Source organism: Plecotus auritus (genome assembly GCF_963455305.1).
Source record: "Plecotus auritus genome assembly, chromosome: 3".
NCBI classification, from domain to species: domain Eukaryota; kingdom Metazoa; phylum Chordata; class Mammalia; order Chiroptera; family Vespertilionidae; genus Plecotus; species Plecotus auritus.
The window spans coordinates 172,937,715-172,943,497 of record NC_137772.1 but is presented as its reverse complement, the minus strand read 5'-3'; the positions used below and the strand labels follow the sequence as shown (position 1 = coordinate 172,943,497).

Below are 5,783 nucleotides of genomic sequence, written 5' to 3'. Positions count from 1 at the left end.
TGCTTTCCTAGATGGCCCACGCAGCTCTCCAGTTGGCCCTCTGGAAATACTTCCGTGAATAAGTCTCTCCCAGCCCCTACATATAAATATGTCTGTACAGAGATAGACTGGCCTAAGCCCCAATTTACACACATCACGAGATAATTACACCCTTATATACATACAGATATCTCTATGGAGTTATATTCGCAAGTGTCTATAACTCTCAAGAGAGATAGCAGCATGTACATATAGGACTATAATTACTTACGTCTATTTTTATAACTATGTAGTTATAAATAGATATGCCTATATATAGCGATAATAATATAGAAATATCTCCATAGCCATATATGGCTTTAAGTGAATGCTCTAACCACTCTATATCACAATCAATAAGTATATATCTCCTGGTATGTAATTCCAACGATATACATTTATCTATATAGCTGCTCAGAGATATAAATCTGTCAGGATATCAAATGTCCATAAAGCTGGATGGCTATAAGAGAGTCATATATTTTCCCATATATAAATCTGCTCCTGTAACTATTGTATATGCACAAACACAATGGAAATAATTATATTTTTCTCGAGCATAAATCTGTAAATACAACCACAGCACATTTAGGTATGGTTAGAGATAGAGCAATATTTTCTAGGCATCAGTCTGTCAATTGAGCCACCAGTGCTTCCAAACAGAGAGAGTTCTAGTGGGAGTTATAAATAAACTCTCCAGATGTGAACGGATCAGTAGAACTAGCTATAAACACCCGGCTTTCCTTCTTCTTCTTTGTAAGATAATCCTGACGTGAGCGCAGTCACATATGACAGGGCACAGAGGTGTCTGGCACAGATATTCCCCCCAAAGAAGGCTGAGATGGCTGGACTCTGGGAAGCCCTGCAGCCCACAAGCTCCTTCTGTGTCCGTCTCCTGGTGGCCGGCCGAGAGCTCGGGCAAGTGGAGAGGCCTAGGGGAGAAAAATGGAGCAGAGACTGGCTTGAGTCACTTTGCCCCCCTCTTGGACCCCAAATCCTCGCACTAAGGAAGCCCCAACCTGGCATTCCAGCCAAGAGCAGAAGGGTCCGGAGGCTGGGGAGAAGCGGGCTGCAGGCTGGGTTTGGGAGGGAGACCGACCAAGCGAGCGGTGCCTGCCGGCCCTAACACCCCATCCCTGGGCCGCTGCCTCGCCTGGCGGCTGCCTGGAACCCAAACCTGGGGCCTCTTCGATCCATGTCCTGCGCTCAGCAGTGCGACCAGTTTTCTTTTCTTTTATTGTTACTTTTGCCCAATTGGCTACCGTAGTGTCCTCCACCCCGTGTGGTTTTCACATTCGAGGATGCCCAGGTTCTCTTTGGAATCTGTGTGCACTGCTTTCAAAGGAGTGACTCGGTGGGAAGCGTATCTCTCCGTCTCTTTTCTGACCAGATGGGTCACCGGCTGTGGAAAAAGCATCCAAACCTCTGAAAAGGTTTGTGACTTAAATCTTTTAGAAGTCCTCACGCTCATTTGTTATGGTGATTTTCTTTTCTTCTCTTATAAAAGTTGGCTAATTTGTGTTTTTATATTTCCTCTTTGATTTTTTTGTAGATACAATTGTTGTTAAAGGGGGGATTTCGTTAGACCCGAAACTGTGGGGTGGCTTCCTCCTGGCCAGTGTCATATCTCTACACCTCTGACTCTGTCCTCCCCTAAAAAAATAAATTCATGTAATCATCAGAAAATTGTACCTGGAGAGAGTGAGGCGTCCATGGAAGGATCCGGCACCGTGTCTTCTCTTCCTTTACGGAAATTCGCTCTGTTCTAGCCCGCGCGAAGGAAATTTCAACGGGCCTCCACCCCTTTCTCCTTCTTCTTCTTTTCTTCCTCTCTCTCTCTCTCTCTCTCTCTCTCTCTCTCTCTCTCTCTCTCTCTCTCTCTCTCTCTTTGCAAAGACCCCAAGAAGGGAACTTTCGCTGGGCCTACCGGAGCCCTGCCCTGGCTGTCCCCTCTCTCCGCGGCCATAAATTCCACCCCTGCCTGGCCGGCTGAGCTCCTCCAGGGCACCTCCACCTCCCGGCACAATGGGCCCAGGCTGTGGTCATCGCCTTACCCGTGTCTGCCCCTTGGCCTGACCCTACATGGTTGGCCTTCTCTTTAAAACAGGGGCTACAGAAAGTCCCCAAAGCCACCAGCCCTCCCCTGATCACACGAAGCAAAAGCTGGAAAAAAGCAGCAGGAAAGAACGGCCTCCTGGCCTCCCTCTGCTCCTCTGGCTGAGGAACCTCTTGCGGGGGGGGGGGGGGCCCAAACCCAGACCCTCAAGGATATACGAAGAAACTAACTTCTTTTCTTGTCTTCCCCTCAGATTCAGTGACCATGACCCCTTCCCCATCCCCTCTTCAAAATATCTCCTCTTGCATTGTACTGTTATCCTGCTAAGGAGGTGCTGTTAACTACTGTTTTTATTTATTGTTATTATGATTGTTGTTGGAGATTTGTTCACTGGGTTCAGAGTACAGCAGCCAGACCCAGAGGGAAGCCTGCTTGTCACATGTGTACACACACACACACACACACACACACACACACACACACACACCTAGCAGGTGTGCACACACAGCATATGCCCACAAGTGCCTGCTCCATTCAGGCCCTGCACAACAATTCACAGGAGGCAGACATCCTCCTACCCCAGCATGCAAACAACACACTGCCCGCGCACACCAGCTTTCAGGCACAAACACCACCCCCAGACCCTGCCAAAACCCACGCGCGAGTGAGGGGAGCTGGTAAGGAAAGGAAAATAAGTAAAACCCACTTGCAAAGATTTCTTCTCTCCCACAACCTGGAGGGGTAAGTCAGGCCCCTGTCTCTTTTTCCCCAGTCTCTCTCTCTCTTTTTCTTTTTTCTCCTTGTTTACAGCTTCAGAGAGCTCAAGGCCCATAAATCTTGAGGGGCCTACAGAGCGCAGAGCACATTTGTATGCATCGTTAGGACTCGCTAATACCTAAGCCCATTAACGACCGTGTATGCGCGTGGTTTCCGGTGTGTATTAACTTATAGTTAAATTCTGGAGGAAAGGGCATTGTGAATTAACATATACCAAATCCATCACGGGCTTTTGTCATAGATTAGTTGGTCATGGGTTTGGGGGAGCGGGTTGTCTGAGTCCGGGTATACACCCTTCAAACTTTCTGGAGCAAGCCTGGGGGGGTACAGGGGAAGACAGGACACTCTTACCCCAGCCCCTGCCGTTCAGATTCCCCAGGCCAGCGGCTGCACACCTTCGGGATGGTGGAGTGGCAGGGGGCCCGGTCCAGAAGGCGGTCGCCAGCGGAGGGAGGCCGGCTAGGGGAGGCCCCACCGGCGGCAGGCCTGGGTTGTGCTGGGGCCGCTGGGCCGGTGGCCGCTGGGCCGTCTGCGTTCTGCTTTCCGAGAAAAACAAAACAAAACAAAACAAAAAAACGAGAGTGGAAGGAAAAGCAAGTGGAGTCGCTGAACTTTAATTAAACCGAGAAGATGGTGAAGGGAGGAAAAACCGATGGGAGCAGGAGGCCGAGAGGCCGAGGAACAGAAGCCAGTCCGGCTGCAGCGCGGGAGCTGGAGACCTCGGCCAGGAAAGGGTAGGGCGGTTTTCCTTTCCCACCCCGCTTCTCCGCTCACGCACGGCAGCCAATTCCAACCCTCTTAGAAAAGAAAGAAAGAAAGAAACAGAAGGCGCAGAGAAAGAAAATCCTTCTAATTATATGGCATGTTTCCGCCAGGTGTTCTGGTTCCAATGACTCGGATCCCACCGGAACCCCGAGGACCTGTGTCATTGGGCCTGTGCAGACAGAGAGGAAGGATGCCAGTTCTAGAGGGAGGACCGAGGTCGGAAGGTCCATCTCTTGGGGTCCTGTAGAAAATGCCAAAGACAAAACAAGCTACATTATTGTGTCCGCGTGGCTCTAGTTGCCTATTTAAATACTGCAAGCAGAGGGGTGGGGATAACCGATCAGGATGGAGCGGGGTTGTGGAGCGAAAATGCACACCCCTAGCCTCTGCTAACGCAGCTAAGGGGCCTCCTCCGCGAGGCTCGGGCGGCCGCGGCCGCGGCCGGCGGGCCTGGGGCCCCGGCTGGGGCCGGGCTGGGGGAGGGGAGGCGGGGGCGGGCCCTCCCCGGGCGCTGTGAACTTTAGCTGGGCCGCCGCCTGTCAGCCCCAGAAAGCGTTAAAGGTGCAGCAGCCCGCGCCAGCCTCCGCAGCCGCCTTTGTACGCGTGATTTATGACTTCAATCTTGGTTCACCGAGAGTTCACACGGCTTTCGCTGCTGTTGAAGGTTAAAAGATGGTCTTCGCTTGACAAGTGGGACTATTGAAAATTCCTTCTTCTTCGTTTTTTTTTTTTTTTTTTTTTAAAGAAGCGAAGAGTGGAGGCTCAGGAGGGAGAAAGAAAAAATTGGGGGGAGGGGGCAGGAGTTGCAGGTGGGGGAAAATGGTAGACCAGAAAAGTTTGCCCCCCCCCCCCCCCACATTTAGAAATGGTTGTAGCTGGGATTTGGGAGTGTCTACTGGGGCAAGGGGTAGAGAATAGGAGGAGCAAGGGAAGGGATTTAAAGACCTCATATTTGGAGGCCAGAAGAGTGGCATTTTTTCAAAAACAACTCCTGCTTTCACTGTAGGAACTTGGGTCACACCTAACTGACGCTCCTCTTGAAACCAGGGAAGGAGAGAGCGCGGGGTGAAGGGCTGGGTGTGTGGTCCCCATGCCCAGCTATTGTGCTTGACAGACCATCCACCTTGCCCAAGAGCAGCTTTTCAAGCACGTTCTTGTACCCACAGATTTGGAAAAGGGTGTTTTTAGGTCTCAATGTTCCAAATTCCCTTCATCCTGTAGATTTAGCCTGACATGCATATTTGATACACATGATGAGGCCAATGGGGAAGCAAATCCAGATCCCCTTTCTAATGCCAGATCCCCTTGGCCCATGATTTGTTCACCTCTTCCTTTAGCATTTGACGAAGGTGGTCAAGGATCTCCTAATGGCCAGAAGATAAGGCCCCTTTGTGGTTTAAGTCCTTGATTATTTGGAAGAACAGGATCTCTCCTCCTTTTCAGGAGAGAGAGAGAGAGAGAGAGAGAGAGAGAGAGAGAGAGAGAGAGAGAGAGAGAGAGACCTCCCCACCCCCAGCGGTGAGGATCTGAGCTACTCTTTGAAGTTCCTTTAAGATGTTTTAAAATCTGCTGGAGTGGGGATTTGGGGTTATGGGTGTTGGGGAGGGAAGCATCAGAAAACTGGTTCTGGTGTTGGACAAGCCTTCCTAGACATTAATGGTGACATGTAGATGCCTTCTCAGGAGGTCAGAGTCAGCCGCTCACACCCAGATCTGGAACCAGCAGCATCCACAAGAGAAGTGGTGCTCTCTGTTTCCCTTCCCACAGAGTTGAAGTGGCCTTCTGCCACAATAGGAGGGCTCCTAGGCAATCCCCATGAGAAGGAAGGTGTGATAGGGAGAAGAGCCAGAAAGGTGGCCACACCTCCCTAGGACACCCTGTGTCAGCCCCTCCTGCAGGGTACCCATATATAAATAGCAAAACAGGCAGCAGGGAACAGAGAAACCCCAGAAATCTAGAGTCCAGGTTCTGAGGTCACATTGGCAGGGATGACCCTCTGGCCTCAGGAAGAACAGAGAGGCAGTGTGGCACCGTGTTTAGAAGCTTTTTTTGTGGAGGTAGCTGTTAGGGGAATCCACCAAGGGAGTGAATGAATCTCTTCCAGGTCTAGTTGGGAAGCAGAGGAATGAAGGTAAAGGCCTTTAGAAGTAATGGCTGCACTGAAGTC

The 5,783-nt window shown here is 50.6% G+C and overlaps 1 long non-coding RNA gene across 1 annotated transcript; it reads right to left on the bottom strand.

The window, feature by feature from the left end:
• Positions 1-396: 396 nt before the first annotated feature.
• Positions 397-2,561, bottom strand: LOC308244422. The gene is made up of 3 exons (XR_013960139.1): positions 1,711-2,561; positions 1,196-1,420; positions 397-950 (listed from the first exon to the last, which is right to left on the bottom strand). It is a non-coding gene; the product is annotated as an uncharacterized lncRNA (long non-coding RNA).
• Positions 2,562-5,783: the final 3,222 nt, after the last annotated feature.